This window comes from Gorilla gorilla, chromosome 11, assembly GCF_029281585.2.
Source record: "Gorilla gorilla gorilla isolate KB3781 chromosome 11, NHGRI_mGorGor1-v2.1_pri, whole genome shotgun sequence".
NCBI classification, from domain to species: Eukaryota; Metazoa; Chordata; class Mammalia; order Primates; family Hominidae; genus Gorilla; species Gorilla gorilla.
Genome location: NC_073235.2, coordinates 93,269,218 through 93,288,102, shown reverse-complemented (window position 1 = coordinate 93,288,102; position 18,885 = coordinate 93,269,218). Strand labels below are relative to the sequence as shown.

General features: G+C 39.0%; 1 long non-coding RNA gene across 2 annotated transcripts in view; it reads left to right on the top strand.

Annotated features, from left to right (window-relative positions):
• LOC109025976 (uncharacterized) overlaps positions 1 to 12,515 on the top strand; it is a 40,334-nt gene extending 27,819 nt beyond the window's left edge. For both annotated transcript variants that reach the window (XR_002004942.2, XR_010129780.1), the window contains 3 exons: positions 669 to 774; positions 11,076 to 11,245; positions 12,449 to 12,515. This is a non-coding gene — a long non-coding RNA (uncharacterized lncRNA). The remainder of the gene's footprint in view (positions 1 to 668; positions 775 to 11,075; positions 11,246 to 12,448) is intronic.
• Positions 12,516 to 18,885: the final 6,370 nt, after the last annotated feature.

The following is an 18,885-nucleotide window of genomic DNA, read 5'->3' as shown; positions in this document are numbered from 1 at the left end:
CATGCAGTGGTGCCATCTCAGCTCACTGCAACCTCTGCCTCCCGGGTTCAAGCAGTTCTCCTGCCTCAGCCTCCTGAGTAGCTGGGATTACAGGCACGTGCCACCACGCCTGGCTAATTTTTGTATTTTTAGTAGAGAAGAGGTTTGTCCATGTTGGTCAGGCTGGTCTCGAACTCCCGACCTCAGGTGATCCACCTGCCTCGGCCTCCCAAAGTGCTGGGATTACAGGCATGGGACACTGTGCCTGGCAATACTGTTTTTTTAATTTATTATCTTGGCTAGGGTTTGGGGACAGTTTCAGAGGTTTCCACTTAACCTCTTCCCCTATGATAGCCCAAGGATCGAATGTGGGAGTTATTCCAAATGCTAAGCCAATTCCAATGATATTCTCAGGAACTTGGGAAATGACCACTGAGTCGATTCCTGAATCCAGTGGGTGAAATTTTAGCCAACTCATTTATTACCTGGCCCTGTAGACCACCACACTAGTGGAGGTGGAGGGGACCATAACCATGCTTTGAATCTCTAGATATCAGTATTATCTCTGCTTCTGACTAATAATCCTAAAAATGTTTATTTGTAGGCACCATCCACACTCCCCATGCATTTTAAATGCCTGCATCACCATATTTGCTACAGCATTTTACTTCACCAGGATGTTTTTCCAGGTCATCATGAGTGAAGTCTTGAGCCACTGAGCCACTACCACCTTGTGCCAAATACTATCTGTGCCCTGCCTGCCAACCAGGATGACAACCCTTCACCTGCCAGGAGGTGAGTGAGCCAGTCCCAAATTCCTACTTTGTCACCTGTTTTCTCAGCCCATTTCTCAACATCAGTACCATTGGTGTTGATTTGGGTCCTCCAAGAGTCAGGCTTCAAGATAGGATAGAGGAAAAAGAGGTTTGTTAGGGGCAATGTCTGTGAGAGAAAAATAAGGTAGGTAGGGGGTAGAAAATGAAGGCCAGGAGAACCATCAGACTGCGCAACCCAGGCCTGACCTGGTTGGATGAGTGAAAAAAAGGAAGAGAATTGGGAGAATCACCCTAGACTTCAGTTTAGCTCTAAGAAAGTTTGGCAAATATTGGGAAATCTTAGAGTCAAAGTTGCCTATCAGAGGAGCTCTGTGACTCTCAGAAGCAGGTCTGCCTTAGTATTCCTGTATTGCTCAGTCATTGGCTAAAAGCAGCCTGTAGGAAGCACGACTTTGGCTCAAATACAATGATGATTTCAGAGCACAGCAGCCAAGGGTGCCCACAGGCAGAAATCTGAAAGGTGCATTTTCATAGTTACCACAGATCAGAACAGTTGGAGGATCGTGAAGAAGAGCAATAATTATTTTTGTAGGCGAATAATAATAGATAACCGGTACACAAGAAGAAAATATGATCTTTCGTGAAACAAGGTACATTCTCTCCTCCTTTGGGTTGACCTGTCAGTTCACTGACATGAATCTATTGGTTGAAAGCTGATTAAGCAGCAAAGGTCTACACACAGTACAAATACCCAGAAAGAGCAAATGTAGATCATTGCAATGTCCTTGAGTGACAAGGGGGTGGAGGCAGAGAGAGAAGCTCTGCTGATTCAGACCAGAGGGAATTTTCCACCCATCACGAAGGTTTGGCTTACATTCTAGAATCTAGAGAGTGACTGAGCAACATATGCTAGAAAGTTGGTGCTCTGCTGAAATTGGGCCCCAAGATATTTTTGGAAACTTTGATGCCCATGAGGAGGGAAAACTGCCAATTTGAAGTGAGAAGAGTGTTTTCGTGTCTCTAAATGTAGAGTTTATGGTTTAGTTTTTGAGAAAATCACTATTTAGAGAAATAATCACTGGGTTGGACACTTAAGAGAAATTGAGCAGGACCCAATTTGGAATTCAGATAATTAAGACTTTGAGGAGTTAAACTATGAAAATTTGTCTCCATTGAGGATGGAGATATATTTCTGTGGATTGTATCCTTTAGGAGAATGTTTCTTTTCTGAACAAGGAGTTAGATTTCATTGTGTCTGAAACTATTCTTGAGTGGTGCTTTTGTGTCATCCTGGGTGAGCCTTCAGAAAGAGGAGGTAAGGAGTGGAGAGCCACTTGGGCAGAAGCGATATGGAGGTATGCATTTATATTATGCTGGAGAAGAGACCCTAAAGGGAGTGGACTGGGTTTGCAAATTCCCATGTTGGACCAAGCTTTTCTGATGTTGTTCTGAATTATGTAACTAAACACTTACTGAGTCTTTATTAGTTTGTTTTAGAAAAATAAACCATTTTATTCAATTGCTCAATTATTATTGAAGTCCTTCTAGGCTCAGGCACTATTTTAGTCACTTGGAGTATGTCAGTGACAAACACAAAAAGCCCCTGCCCTGTGAAGCTTATTTCTTATCCCTTGGATATTCTATCACTGGAAAAGTTAGTCTTGGGTTGGAAATGGGACAAGGAGAAGTAATTTCTTCTGTCTTGGCCTTGGGCATTAGGGCCTCCGTTCTGGGAAAGGACAATGTGCTCAAGAAAGCGCTCAGTGGAAGAAGTGAGCCAGCCCTGTAACATGTTGGCTGGTTGGCAACCAAAGTGAGAGACATCCAACTGAGGACTGCTGTGGAGGGTCCTTGGCTTATGGACTCTGAGAACTACTATATCTGGCATAAGGTTTTAAACTATCAGGGAAGTTCCCTTCTGTTACCTACCAACCCTTCAGGGAAGTCTTGTTAAGGAATACAGCCTGATCTTAGCTACCACTGTGGGGATTTGAACGCCTTTGACCTCCGTGGGGGTGAAGTGGTATGAAAGGCAGTTCCACTGTCTAGCAGTAATGAAATTTGACCCTCAGAACAGAGCAGCAGTCCCGAATCAGCTGATGGGCTGAGGTGGCAAGTCATTGTGCCTTTATCAAACAAGGGAGCCCTTCCTGAGAATTTCCTGAAATACTTGGGAAATAGATCCCGGTAAAAATTGGACTACCTGAAGTTAAGCTTGGACTATTGTCAAAATCCCAAAGCCAAGTGTGACTTCTAGGCTGGAAAAGCTAGGACTTCTGGGTTACATAGCACCTGAGGGCTTCAGGAAGCACGAAAGATAGGATTTGTGTGCAGGTTCTAAGTTCTAAGGTCAGAGCCTGAATCATGGAGTAAAATGTGAATCAAAGTTTTCAACAAGGATATGTTAAGTAGGGTTTTACATTAAGGCCACTCAAGAATAATTCTGGTCTAAATGCATCTATACATATTTTTGTCAATAATTGATCTCTGTATTAGTCATTATTTCTATTGTCTTTTTTTCTGAAACTTCATAGCAAAAGCACATCTAACATTTCAGATCACTTTAAGGATAAGATGGGGTGAAATAATACACCCCCTGGAAAGCTAATTTCTCTGAGAAAATGCACTGACCTTAAGAGAAATTTGCAGGTATGAAAAGTGATCATTGGTAAGTTATGCAGTCTCTGACCTTCATCCATTCTTTCTTACCTCCCAAATAGAGGTTTGTGAGAATAATAACATATCCACATATGTACTGCCACAGAAACAAATATACCAAACATGTAGTCATATACATTAAACAAACTGTGTCACCCGGGTGATAGGAGTAGGAAATGCTCAGAATCTCCTAAGGTGTGTTATTTAGTATTTAGCATTTTACATTTATCTCATTAAAGTTTTGTGCTATATTAGAACCTATATGGATCAATAAGCACTGCCAAACTGCTGAAGGCGATACAACTATTGAAATGTTTAGCACAAAATTTACAATGCTATAATCTCACATGTTATAAAACCTAAATTCTGCAGTAGAGGGACCTGGACTCCTAGACTTCAGCTCTGTTTCTATTGCTCTTACTATAATTCTTACTATAATTACTATAATTTCTGTTGCTTTTACTATAATTCAAATGTATTGTTTTTGATGTCAGAGTCTTTCCTAGAGGTTACATAAAACTCTGAAATTGGATCAGGCCAATTGGGGAGTATTACGATAGGCGCTAGAATAGTGAAATTCGACCAAAGTTTGGAAAAGAAAGGACTGAAGAGAAGCGGTCATCTTCTTTCTCCCTTCTCCCTTCCTGTGGTTGATTGCAAAAATGGCTGCAATACTTTGCAGCTCCTTCCAGCAAGAAGTGGAGTCTATTTCCCCATCCCCAAGATCAGGTGGGCTGCTCTTGAAACTTGCTTGGGCCAAGAATGTGATGGAAGTGATAGTTTGTGTGTTTTTTATTTTATTTTTTTATTATACTTTAAGTTTTACGGTACATGTGCACAATATGCAGGTTTGTTACATATGTATACATGTGCCATGTCAGTGTGCTGCACCCATTAACTCGTCATTTAACATTAGGTATATCTCCTAATGCTATCCCTCCCCCTCCCCCCACCCCACAACAGGCCCGGTGTGTGATGTTCCCCTTCCTGTGTCCATGTGTTCACATTGTTCAATTCCCACCTATGAGTGGGAACATGTGGTGTTTGGTTTTTTGTCCTTGTGATAGTTTGTTGAGAATGATGGTTTCCAGCTTCATCCATGTCCCTACAAAAGACATGAACTTGTCATTTTTTATGGTTGCGTGTGTTTTGAATCCAGGTGTCAAGAGACCTCACAGCTTTCACTCCTTCTGATCTCAGACTCCTGCCCAACATATCTTGAGCATCAAGGGAGACCGAGTGGAGCAGAAAGCTGCAATAGTTGAACTGTCCTAGACTAACCAGCCCCAGCTAACCCACCAGCTGCCCACAGATACATGAACAAGTCCAGCTGAAAGATCATCTTAGCCTATACAAAGCCAAACCACCAAGCTGAGCCCAGTCCAAAATGCCAAACTGCAATTTGTTTTGAGTCACAAAGTTTGGGGGCAACTTTATGAAATAGCAAAAGCTGATAGCTCTAACCACATCTATGAGACACACAGCCTAGAAATGTTATCAAGTAAGTATTTTCCTCAAAGTAAAAGTTTTATAGAGTCACTTAAATCAGTGCTACTAAAAGTGCTGATCCAGAGAGACAAAGAGCTTGCACCAGAATGTCAATCTGTACACTTCTTCCCTCATCAACAAAGTCTTGCTGCAAAAATCGTGTCAGCTGAATTAAATAGTGTGCATAGTTGACATATTTGGTTTATATTCTTGTGCAAACTGAAAATATTCAGATAGTAACAATTTAGGCTTTTCAGGCCATACAGTAGTTGTCACAATTTTAGGCTTTGTATACCGTACAGTCCCTGTCAACTTTGTCAATATAGCACAGAAGCAGCCATAGGCAACAAATAAATGAATGGGCATTGCTATGCTTCAATAAAACTAAGAAGCAGACAGCAGTCTGGTTTTGGTTTGTGGGCCATAGCATGCTGAATCCTGAATCCTAAGCCATTTCAGCAGCTCATCCCGTCAAAGCTCATTATCGTGTCTGCTTTTATAATAATGTCAAAAGAATGTAGGCAAGAGCAAAAACAGAATTGGAGATATCTTTCCTTAGAGACCAGAAAACCAAATGCCTGAAATAGTTGTTTCAGATGCCCCAACATGGAGATAGAGGGATAGAACGAAATATGGAAAATTATACATAATTATTTAAAATGTATATGAGTAATAAAGTGCACAAGTACTGCCAGTCAAGGCCCTGGGCCAAATTTGGAAAAAATAAATATTCTAAGAAGCTTTCATTTCAAAATGTTGATATCTCAACATTACTGCTTAGCAGTAAGGAGTTGGAATATTCCTTCCCTCATTTTTTTTCTTCCTCCTTTTCTGTCTTCCTCATCCTTTCCTTTTTTTCCTTTCTCAACCCAGAGGAAAAAATTTCCAGGCACCATTGAAAACCAGTATTACATTCTTGAAGAGTAGGTTCATAGAGCAGCAGTTAAAAGCTTGTGGTTTTGCCATTTAATTTTCTTTCAGTGGTTGCCCCATTTGATTTTCTTTCAGTGTAGTTTGGAGACAACACATTTCTGTCTCATTAAAGTATGAGACAACAATGTGTCTTTAGGTTCATCCTGACAATGGGCAGGGTGTGCCCCTGTGAGGGAGTGTTAGGAAGAGGCACAAAAAAAAGAGATGCCAACAATCACTGTCTATTTCTCAGAAAGCATACTGGGCAGATTTCCAAATTCCCATTACATTCTGGGACTTTTTTTTAAATACAAAGATGATTAGTTGCTTTGACAAATATACTTCTCCCCAAATAACAACTGCTATCAAAATCATTAGAGTAAAACAAAAATCTCTAGAACTACATGTTCTGTTTATTTTAATGAAATATGAAATCTATATCTTAAGAATCTCAAAGCTTCTTAAGGTCGAGACCTCTATTTTAAAAGAAGGTGAAGTTTGGGTTACCTTTTCAAATGGTTTCCCTTTTTTTTGTATTTAATATTTTCTCTACCTTTTGATTAAGCCATTGAAAATCCCTGGCAGAATGCAAATGTAGGAAGAATAACCCACTAGGAATCACAGCCATTGTCAGTCACTAACAATTTTTCTCAGACTGGTCAAGCATATTTTCCAGAGAGAATAAACATGGTGTCATGGCTACTAGGGAGGGTTAGGAGAGAATAAGTCCCAGAGAATAGAATGCCAGGATGCCTTGATGGGGTGCCACAGCTGCAGAGAGGGTTGAGACAATGGGGAAAATTAAGGGGCAATGGGGAAATTAGAGAACTAGAGATGGCAGCAGAGGCTGTAAAAAGATGATATAGATACGTGTTAAATTTTGCCTAATTCCCAAATTTCCTTCAGGATCGCCATAGCCAAGAGAGCCAAAAATTACTTGTCATGGCATGAAAAGGTGCTGCTTATTTCAGCAGGGAGAAAAGGCCTAGTGTCAACGGCTGAGCATCCTTCTTCAGCACATCTGTAGGCTAATCTTCATCTGCTAGGATGCCATAAAGCCTCCCAGGAGCCTCTTGGTGCTCTCTTCTTGACCACAGATTGATAACTCCTAGGGTCCCCTAAGCATGACTCTCTTATCAGTGCATCACAAAATAACATCATACCTATATAGGTGTATGTGTATATATATATATATGAGATGTTATTTTGTGATGGCATGATATATATATCATTATATATGATATATATCAAGATATATATAATGCCGTTTATATATGACTCATCCATTCTGTCTTCTGATGTTTACATTCTCATACCCATGTTCTCCACTACTTCTCTCTTCTTCCTCCCCTCCAATAATCAAATGATATCCTTTCCACTTCCCTATATCTCCTCTTTTCATCAGTATTAACTAAGTCTTCAGATAGGGCATTGTGAGAGCCAAAAGCTCATTGCAATAACGTTTTATTTTTCTCTTTACTGTTGTAGTCAGTAGTCAATACTTCTTTTTAGTCATCCATAGCAAACTCATCCTCTCAAGGGGACAGATGAAGATCATAGCAAATTGAAAGCTGAGAAGTACTACTTTAGATACAAAAATACTGTCGTCAGTCGCCAAACACTCCATTCTCACCCCCAAAGCTGTCATATGATTATAAGAACTGAATAGAATTATGGAATCTCAATGATTCATAAATTGATTCATTTATTCACCAAATATTTTTTGAGCAACTATTATAGGAAATACTCTTCCAGGTGCTGGTGATACAAAGTTAAGGAATGCTCCTTGCCCTGGAGGAGGTTATCATCTAGTAGGGGAGCCAGATGTGTAAGCAAAAAATTACAATAGAGAGTGATAAGTGCATAATGGAAGTAGCCACAAGGTATCATTTTGTTCAGTTGAGGTAGTCAAGGACTCTGCTGGGCTGGACTAGAAAAACACTTCCCTTAGGAAAAGATTTTGAGCTGAGTGTTGGGAAATAATTTACAATGATAGGGGAAGCAGGAGGAGTGACTAGTAAAATTTGCCTTGAGCATCAAGTTCATGTAGAAAATTGGTAGGAGATTTTAGCCCTAGGCAGTGGAGCTAAAAATGATAGTGGATAAATGTGTGAAATGTTGAGGAGGTAAAATGAGAGTTAGAGTTTAATAATATGAATGAAGAGGGAGAAGTTGTTATTTTGCCCACTTCTGGCCTGATGCAGAAGTCTGGCCCTAGCATTCCTGAATGGTGGCTCACCAGCCTCTGTTGGGACCCTTCCAGGAGTAGTAGCTGTCTGCCTCACTGTACAGCAGCCTGTTCTAGTCCAGACAGACTGGATTTTAGAGAGAGCTTCTTTATATTGATCTGATATCTGCCTGCCTTTAAATTCCACCCCATCTTATTTCTTTATTCAACAAAGACTAAGTCTGTTTTCTTAGATGTAGATCTGAGACATCAAGATACTTACAAATGGTTATTTTGTCTCTCCTTGGTCTTTTCCAGTCTTCTTTACTCAAAACATTCCCAAGGATTCAGGAAATTTCTCTATCTATCTATCTATCTATCTATCTATCTATCTATCTAGCTAGCTAGCTAGCTAGCTATCGTCTCAGCTACTCACATTTCTCCAGAGGTTGGATTTGGTGTCACTAATGTTTAGTGTCATTGCCTTAAACTCAGTGACTGAGGCTGTTATCATATCAGCCTCTTGAGTAGCCACAATAAAATAATAAAAGGACAAAACAAACATGGGAGAAAGAATAGTATGTCTCAGCCAACTTTGGGCACACTGCCTGTGAGTTAGCCCTGCTCCACGAGGAGCAGCAGAAAGAAAGAAAGAAAGAAAGAAAGAAAGAAAGAAAGAAAGAAAGAAAGAAAGAAAGAAAGAAAGAAAGAAAGAAAGAGAGAGAGAAAGAAAGAAAGAAAGAAAGAAAGAAAGAAAGAAAGAAAGAAAGAAAAGGGAAGGGAGAAAGAGACAGAGAGGGATGGAGGGAGGAAGGGAGGGAGAGAGGAAGGGAAGAAGGAAGGAAGGAAGGAGGAAGAAGAGAAAGAAAGCGAAAAGAAAGAAAGGAAAGAAGGAAAAGAGAAAACAAATTATGTTTCCTTAAAATATCATTCACTAAGAGATTGCCACCTCTTCCTGGAGATAAATGTCCACTGCCTTAGTCATTTGAAGTAACCATCTCATTTTGTTACTGTAGAAAAAAATATAGCTCATTGCAAATAAACCCAACATAGAGACTAAGATAATAAAGTAATATAAAGCTAAAAGTGAAGTTTGAGATAATCTTATCTAATCTTTCATTTTACAGAACAGAAACCAGGTGATTACTTGGTGATGAAAACAAGTAGTAAAATTATTTGTTAAAGCCATTAGGAGAATAGTTAATTAATAACTCGACAATCTTTTGGCACCAGATTAACACCACATAAATTACTTTCTAATCACAAAGGAAAATATCACTGAACAATGGGGGGATCTAATGGTCATGACACTGAATAAACAGTTATTTCTAAAGGTGGTTCACCAAGGTAATATCTCCTGATGGGATTCAAAGTGGAGTGTCTAACATCACCTATGATGTAATGTGGTCAGAAATATCTAATTAGAATACAGAAAGTTTGACAAACGGTGCTGGAACAAATGGATACCCCCATGCAGAAAAAAAGAACTTGAACCTCTTCCTGACACCACATACGGACATTAACTCAAAGTAGATCAAAGACTTAAATATAAGAGCCAAAACTATAAAACTTTTAGAAGGAAGCATAGGTGTAAATCTTCATGACTTTGGATTAAGCAATGGTTTCTTAAATATGACACCACCCAAAGCACAAGCAACCAAAGAAATAAATAGATAAATTGGTCTTCATAAAATTTTTTTTGCCGGGCGCAGTGACTCACGCCTGTAATTCCAGCACTTTGGGAGGCTGAGGCGGGCAGATCATGAGGTCAGGAGATCGAGACCATCCTGGCTAACATGGTGAAACCCCGTCTGTACTAAAAATACAAAAAATTAGCCGGGCGTGGTGGCAGGTGCCTGTAGTCCCAGCTACTCGGGAGGCTGAGGCAGGAGAATGGCGTGAACCCGGGAGGCGGAGCTTTCAGTGAGCCGAGATCGCGCCACTGCACTCCAGCCTGGGAGAAAAAGGAAGACTCCGTCTCAAAAAAAAAAAAAAAAAAAAAAAAAAAAATTTTTTTTTGCATGAAAGGTCACTATAAAGAAAGTGAAAAGAAAACTTACAGAATGAGAGAAAATGTTTGCAAATCATATACCTGATAAAACCTTGCATTCAGAATATATAAAGAAGTGGCTCAATTTAAAAATGGGCAAAGGGCTTGAATAGACATTTCTCCAAAGAAGATATACAAATAACCAATAAGCACACAAGAATATGTTTAACATCTTTAGTCATTAGGGAAATGCAAATCAAAATCACAATGAGATACCATTTCATACTCACTAGAATGAATATAATTAAAAAAAAACAAGTATGGGTGAGGATATGGAGAAACAATTTAAGAAAGAAAAATAACAGGTCTGGGTAAGGATGTGGAGAAATTGGAACCCTCATGCATGGCTGGTGGGAATGTAAAATAAGGCAGCTACTGTGCAGAACAATTTGGCAGAACTCTCAAAAAGAGTTTTCATATGACCTTGCAATTCCACTCCTAGGTATGTATCCTAGAGAAGTAAAAACCTATGTCCAAATAATAACATGTACAGGAATCAGGAATATTTGTTGCAGCACTATTCATAATAGTCAAAGAGTGGAAGTTGGCAACCCAACTTCCACTGATTCCTCCTTGTAGCTGGTATTTAACTGATGAAGGAATAAACACAATGTGGTACAATGGAAAATTATTCAACCATAAAAACTAATAAAGTACTGAATAAACCCTGAAAACATGCTAAGCGAAAGAAGCCCAACACAAAAGACCACATATTATATGATTTCATTTATGTGAAATGTTCATATAAGGTATGGGTCAAGCAAAGAAACCAAGGTACATCCATGCAAACAGAAAGTATATTAGTATTGCCAAAGGATGGAAGAAGGAAGAATTGGGAGATCCAGGGTTTCTTTTTGCCGTGATGGAAGCATTCTGGAATTAGATAGTGGTGATGGTTACACAGCATCGTGAATACACTAAAAACCACTGAATTATACACTTTTAACAATTAAAATGGTGAATTTTATGTTATGTAGATTTTATCTCAATAAACACTTTTTTTTTTAAAGAATACACAGTTTTAGACACGACTTCTATTTTACAGTTGATTCAAGCAATAGGGAAGCAAGTTAAACGATACCAGGTGAAAGCAACCAGACAAACCCAGAAGGTGGACCAATCTGCAGGACAACTGGACTGGTCTTTTTAAAAAGACACTAAGATAAAAGGCAGACTGTGCTAGCCTTTCAAGTATATGTCAGAATACCCTAAGAGGTATGTACTCTTAGACAGAAAGAATAAGACATTTTAATTGTTTTATTAATTAGTATTTTATTATTTTCCTCCAAGCATATATACTGCTTCTCTAATAATAAAAAGTGTATTATAAGTATTTGCTTAAGGCCATTTAGCTAATTTAGAGAACTAGTAAAAACAATTCAGGAAGACTGAAAACCACCACGTGAGACTTATTCCTTAAATATTGGAGGAGGAAAAAAAAAGAGGAAGTTCCGAACAGCTGGGTTTGAAAGTGGAAATAATATGGATGTGTTGGTATACCATGAAGATTTTCCTGTTTGTCCCTAGATTTCTGTTTTTTTGTTTGTTTGTTTGTTTTTCTTTCTTTCTTTCTTTTTTTGAGACAGAGTCTCGCTCTGTCGGCAGGCTGGAGTGCAGTGGCACGATCTCGGCTCACTGCAACCTCCGCCTTCGGGGTTCAAGCGATTCTCCTGCCTCAGCCTCCCGAGTAGCTGGGACTACAGACGCCTGCCACCACGCCTGGCTAATTTTTTGTGTTTTAGTAGAGACGGGGTTTCACCATGTTGGTCAGGATGGTCTCGCTCTCCTGACCTGGTGATCCACCCGCCTCGGCCTCCCAAAGTGCTGGGATTACAGGTGTGAGCCACCGCGCCCGGCCTTCCTTCTTCTTCTTTTTTTTTTTTTTTTTGCTCCTTCACCTCCCCCCTACTCTTCATCCTTCATTTTGTCCCGTTTCTATCTTCAGGTGCCCAACTCATGTCCTTTTTGTTTTCTCAGTTTCTTTGGATGGCCCCTCTTTAAGAGTCTGTGCTTCTCTTCCCTGACATGTGTTCTTTACTCAAGGGAAAGCAGTTGTTCTCAGGATCAGATTCTAGTTTGTCTCTGGCACTGTTCACAAAAGTTACTCTTTTCAAGCACAGGCAGGGGAAGCTGGATTCACACTCCCAGCCTTGAAGCCATCACGTTTGTAAGGGCACAGGCTGTAGGGGGTAGTGGCCAAAACTCCCGGCCCCAGGTATAGTTTAGATGATGGAAGCTTAAACATCCCTGGGAGAAGCGATTGAGGAAATTGGAGAAGGTGGATCCTTCCTGCTTTTTGTTTATTTCAAAATAAGGAGATCTGTGGCCATACAAGTAGAATTGGACTGGGCTAAAGGTTAGCTCCTGTGTTGATTCCGGCATTGTTTAATATCATAATCTCTTTACAACCTGTTCCAGCCTTTGAGAGCCTGTGTTCCAGGTCAGGAGTCAGAGATGGAGGTTACAGAGACATGGAAGAACTCAGGAAGATTAATAAACTTTGATAACTTTTTTGGTATTATAAATAAAAACTTTACAATTAATTATAAGATATATGGAAATTATTATATTAAATTTGTTGACAAATGTGTAAATTTTAAAAAATCTATTTCTTTAGCCACATAACTTGAGTTTCCCAAGGCCTCACCAGCCTACAGTGTATATAAATGAGTTCAACTCCCCGTGTTCGCTGCAGCATTTTTCACAACAGTCAAGATATGGAAACAACCTAAGTGTCCCTTGAAGAATGAATGGATAGAGCAACAGCAACTGTGGTGTGTGTGGGGGTGTGTATATATATATATTATATATATGTATGAAATATATATATATTTTAGCCCCAATAAAGAACGAGATATTATTTGCCACAATGTGAATGAATCTAGAGAAGATTATCCTAAGTAATCAGACACAGAAAAATATTGCATGGTCTCACTTACATGTGGAATCCAATAATAAATAAATACAAATATACAAAGAGAACAAAATAACAGGGGAAGGAGCTAGGGAGATGTAGGTCAGAGGATATAAAGTAGCAAATATGTAGGATGAACAAGTCTAGAGCTGGAATGTATAGCATGAGGACTATAGGTCATACAATTGTGCTGCCTTTGGGGTTCATGCTAAATAAGCAGATTTTTAGCTGTTCTTGCCACAAAAAAAGGTAACTGTGTGAGATGAGTATGTTCATTTGCTGCACTATAGTGTTCTTCTTACTATCTATATGTATCCCTTATTGGTGCCCTTAACATCATATTGTATACCTTAAATGTACGTAATAAAATTTATTTTCGCCTGTAATCCCAGCGCTTTGGGAGGCCCAGGCAGGCGGATCATCTGAGGTCAGGAGTTTAAGACCAGCCCAGCCAACATGGCGAAACCCTGTCTCTACTAAAAATACAAAAATTAGCTGGGCGTGGTGGTGGGTGCCTGTAATCCCAACTACTTGGGAGGCTGAGACAGGAGAATCACTGAGGCAGAGGTTGCAGTCAGCCGAGATCGCACCACTGCACAGCTTGGGTGACAGGATGAAACTCCTCTCAAAGAAAAATTTTTTTTTGAAAAAAATATAGATTTGGTATAGTTTGGATATATGTCCCTGTCAAATCTCATATTGAATCGTATAATAATCCCCAATGTTGGTGATGGGGCCTGGTGGGAGGTGTTTGGGTCACAGGGGTGGGTCCCTCATGGTTTGGTGCTGTCCTTGTGATAGTGAGTCATGATTTGTGAGATCTGGTTGTTTAAAAGTGTGTGGCACCTCCCCCCACCCTCTTGCTCCTGCTCCTACTATGTGACAGGCCTGCTCCCCCTTCACCTTCTGCCATGACTGTAAGCTTCCTGAGGCTTCCCCAGAAGCAGATGCCAGCACCATGCTTCCTGCACAGCCTGCAGAACCGTGAGCCAATTAAACCTCTTTTCTTGTAAATTACTGAGTCACAGGTATTTATAGCCACCCAAGAATGGCTGAATACGATATTGTATGTATTTTTTAAAAGTATATTACCAAGATTTACCCCTCTGTAGGACCTTAGATTCCGGAAACATTTGCCCTGAAGTGTTTCTGAGAATCTACAGAGTGTCCAGTCAGCTGTAAGACATTCCTCCTGCCAGGTCCTTTCCTGGGCATGAAGGCTGTTTCTGCTAGCCTTGCCTCATCATCTGCCAGGCATAGCTGCCTCCCCACTAGTCAGCACCACTGCTTCTCCATCACACCATCCTCTCCTAGTCAGCACCTGAGTCTCCTTCCTTGAAGGGCCACACTTATGCTATGGTCTGTGACAAAGTAAGGGAGAAAACCTCTCTTTACCTTAGCCTGTCCCTCTTATGAGAAGGAACTGCTTGTGCTAGAAAGTCATATGGCAGGTTAGTGAAAAACTCTTTTAGCTTTAACATAGGTATCTGAGGGTCTAGGCCAGGGATAAATGGCTTAGAATCACCTATTCCCTTGTTATTCCTCTTTTGCTGATTATATGTGAACATAGTAAAAGCATCAGAGTAATACAGAGAAAGTGAACTAACAATTTGGAGCATTTAAATGTCTATATAACCATGTATCTTTGTAATTTTTAAATAAATGCAATCATCATATTCTATAAACTTATTTCAAATATAAAGATCTACTTTCTAATTTTTGAATGAGGATTCTGTTGTTGGATGTACCATAATTTATTTGACCAAATCCTTTTTAATGGAGTTAATGTTGTTCATCGTCACCTAATTATCAACTAAGCTCCTTGTACACAAACATCCTTGCACATACATCTATTATTCCTTAGGATAAATTCTTAGAAGATTTGGTGAATCAATGTTGAATAGACTTACAATTTTGATAAATACAAAAGAGAATGCTTTCCACAGAGTTTGTAGTAGCATGGAGGACAGGTTGGAGGGTCTGAGGCTCTCCCATCAGCTGTGAATAAGGCTAATCATTTTCCCTTACCTTCACTAGACTGGATATTATCAATCTTTTTCATTTATGCCCATCTAAAAGCTTTAAAAATTATACTTCATATTTGAATTTAAATTTTTTAAAATTATAGTAAGCATTCCATATTTGTTCATGCTTCTGTATTTTGCTTATATATTAAATATATATATATGTATCTGTAGGCCATTTAAGTTGTGGTATTCAGTTTTTATTTGATTTATAAAGGCTATTTATATATAATACTAACATATATGTCAATATTTAATATATACATCTCTACCCTTAATTTTCTTGATGCAGATATGATCTCTTCAAGAAGGTCTCATTCCCTCTGAACAAATATTTAGATCATTCTCAATGACTTAATGGGAGTGCCCATGTATGCCAAAATTTCTGCTGGGATCCTTGCTGGGTTTGAAATGAAAATCATGGTGTTAGAAATTATAGATTGTGGTCTAATGGAAAGGTATTACTTGTTCAAAAGAAGCAAAGAATGAGATATAAGGTAATAGCAGAAACAATATAGAAGAATGGCACATGTGTATAGAAATTTATTAGTCTAAGCCTGGAACTTTGGAGGAGAGTCCTTAGATGAGATTTTCAAAAGTAAAAAACCTTGCACAATCTGTAAAGACCTGCCTGGCTCCTAGCCTCTCTAATCCTCCCTTGATCACAGCTAAGAGTCTTCAACATTTGCCTCTAGTAGTGGTTCTTTAAGTGGCTGTACACTGGAATCACCTGGGGAACTTTAAAAACTACCAATCCCTGAGCACCACTTCAGAAGTTCTGAAGTGCTACTGTCCCTCGGTGTCTTCTGGGGATTGGTTCCAGGACGTACCTCCCCATACCCTGTGTGGATACCAAAATCTGAAGATACTCAATTTCCTTACATAAGATGGTATAGTATTTGCATATAATCAGCACGCATCCTCCTGTACACTTTAAATCATCTGTAAATTACTTACAATGCCCAATATAATATAAATGCTATATAAAAATTATACCATACTATTTTAACTTGTATTATTTTTATTGTTGTATTGCTATTTTTTCCAAATATTTTAATCCAAAGTGGGTTGAATCTGTGGATACAGAACCAGTAGATACAAAGGGCTGACTGTAATTGGTTTGTGGTTGGGATTTTTTTAGAGCTCCACAGGTGATTCTAACATGCAGCCAGGGTTGCAAGCCACGGACAGAGGGACTAAGCACCAAGACTTTGGGAATAATTTAAACTTAGAATAGAGAGCTATAGTGACCTCTAATTCAGAGCACATTAATCTTGCTTGTTCTCACTTCAGAGTACTAGAATGACAGAAGACAGAGAGAGGAGAAGAAAAATTATTGGAAGAAATGTTAATCTATACGTCCGATAAACTCAACAAACTCCAATTAGGATAAATACAAAGAAATCCACACCTAGACACATTGTAATCAAAATATTAAAAGCCAAAGATAGTGAAACTCTGGAAAGCTTTATGAGAAAACAACTTATCACATGCAAGAGAATCCTAATAAGATAACCAGCTGACTTCCCATTATAAACAATGGAGGCCGGAAGCAAGGAATGACATATTTAAAGTGCTAAAAATAAAAAAATAAAAATTCAATCAAGAATCTTATATCCAGCATGCCTGTCTTTCAAAAATGAAGGCAAAATAAAGATACTCCCAGATAAACAAGTGAATTCATTGCTAGCAGGCTTGCCTTGTGAGAAAGCTGATTAGGTAATTATAATATACAATATAATTGCATATTTCTTCTTCTCCTAAATGATTTAAAAATCAATAGTGTGAAACTTAGAAATAGAAACATAAAAATCCTCAATGAAATACCAGCAAATAAAATCCAGTGACATACAAGAAGGATTATACCCCATGACCAAGTGGGTTTTATTTCAGGAATGATTGGGTTAACATTTGAAATCAATTAATGTAATATACTATATCAACAGGATGAAAGACAAAAATCAAACAAGTATCTCAATAGATGCATAAAAAGCATTTGATAAAATCAACATTCTTTAATTATAAAAGCACTCAACAAATTAGGAATAAAAGGGAATTTTTTCAATCTGTTAAAAGGCATCTACAAAAACCCATAGCTCATCATATTAAAATTAGGAAAGATACAAGGGTGTCCACTCTTGCCACTTACATATGACATTGTCCTGGAGGTTCTAGTCAAAGGAATTAGGCAAGAAAAAAAAAAGACAACTGGATTGCAAAGGAAGAGGGGAAACAACCTCTATTTGCAGATCATTTGATCTTTTTTTTTTTTTTAAGATGGAGTCTCACTCTGTCGCCCAGGCTAGAGTGCAGTGGCGTGATCTCGGCTCACTGCAAGCTCCACCTCCCGGGTTCATGCCATTCTCCTGCTTCAGCCTCCCGAGTAGCTGGGACTACAGGTGCCTGCCACCATGCCCAGCTAATTTTTTGTATTTTTAGTAGAGACGGGGTTTCACTGTGTTAGCCAGGATGGTCTCGATCTCCTGACCTTGTGATCTGCCCACCTCCACCTCCCAAAGTGCTGGGATCACAGGCGTGAGCCACCGTGCCCGGCCAATCATTTGCTCTTAAATGTAAAAAATCTTACAGAATCTATTAAAAGAGGATGAGAATTAACAAAGAAGTTTAATAGGTACATCATTCCAGTAATTCCTTATCACAAACTGGGTATCCAACAATTCAATTCAATTCTGACACCAACTACCTGGAATTAGTGCAGACGCTACAAGTTAAGAGCTCAATCCCATAATACTACCTTCATTTTTAGATATTAACCCCAAATGGGGTCCTAGGGTGCCCAAATTTCTTCCCAGCCAACTACAAATTTGGAGGTTCCTATGACCAATCTCCCCTCATGCTTGATAATTTGCTAGAACTAGTCACAAAATTCAGGAGTGCTGTACTTACAATTACAGTTTTATTATAAAGGATACAACTCAGGAACAGCCAAATGGAAGAGATGCACAGGACAAGGTATGTGAATGGGAGTATAGGGCTTTCATGTCCTCTCCAGGAGCAAAAGTCTCTTGGTACACCAATGCATTCTCAAATTCAGAAGCTCCCCAAACCTCATTTTTCAAGGTTTTACCGGGGCTTCATTTTGTAGGCATGATTGATTAAATCATTGGCCACATGACTGAATTCAATCTCTAGTGCCCCTCCCGTTCCCAGAGGTTGAAGGGTGGGGCTGAAAGCCCTAACCCTCTAATCATGTCCTGATCAGCCCTTTCCTTGAAACTATCTGAGTGTCCACCATGAGTTACCTTGTTAGCATAAACTCAGGTATAGTTAGGAATAATGAAAGAACTCCTATACCTCAGGAAATCCCAAGGACTTTTGAGCTCTGTACCAGGAACCAGGGGCAAAGACCAAATATATTTTTGTATTATACCACAGGTAAGGAATTCATTAAAAAACTACTAGAATTCATAAATTTAGTAGGGTTGCAGGATACAAGATCAATATACAAAAATCAGTTGTATTTTTATACACTAGCCATGAACAGTGTGAAAATAAAATTAAGGAAATGATTTCATTACAATTTCATCAATAACAATAAAATACTTAGGTATAAATTTAACAAAATTAAGTGTATGGCTTGTACACAGAAAACAACAAAATATTGTTGAAACAAACTAAAGATCCAAATAAATGTAAAGACACTCCACTTTAATGGATCAGAAGACTTATTGTTGTTAAAATGGCAAAACTCTCCAAATTTTCTACAGATTCAATGCAATTCTTATTAATATCCCAACTGATTTTTTTGCCTACATTGACAAGCTTGTCCTAAAATTCAGAAATTCAAGAGACCCAGAATAGCCAAAGCAATCTTAAGAAGAACAAAGTTGGGATCAGGCATGGTGGCTCATGCCTGTAATTTCAGCACTTTGGGAGGCTTAGGTGGGTGGATCACC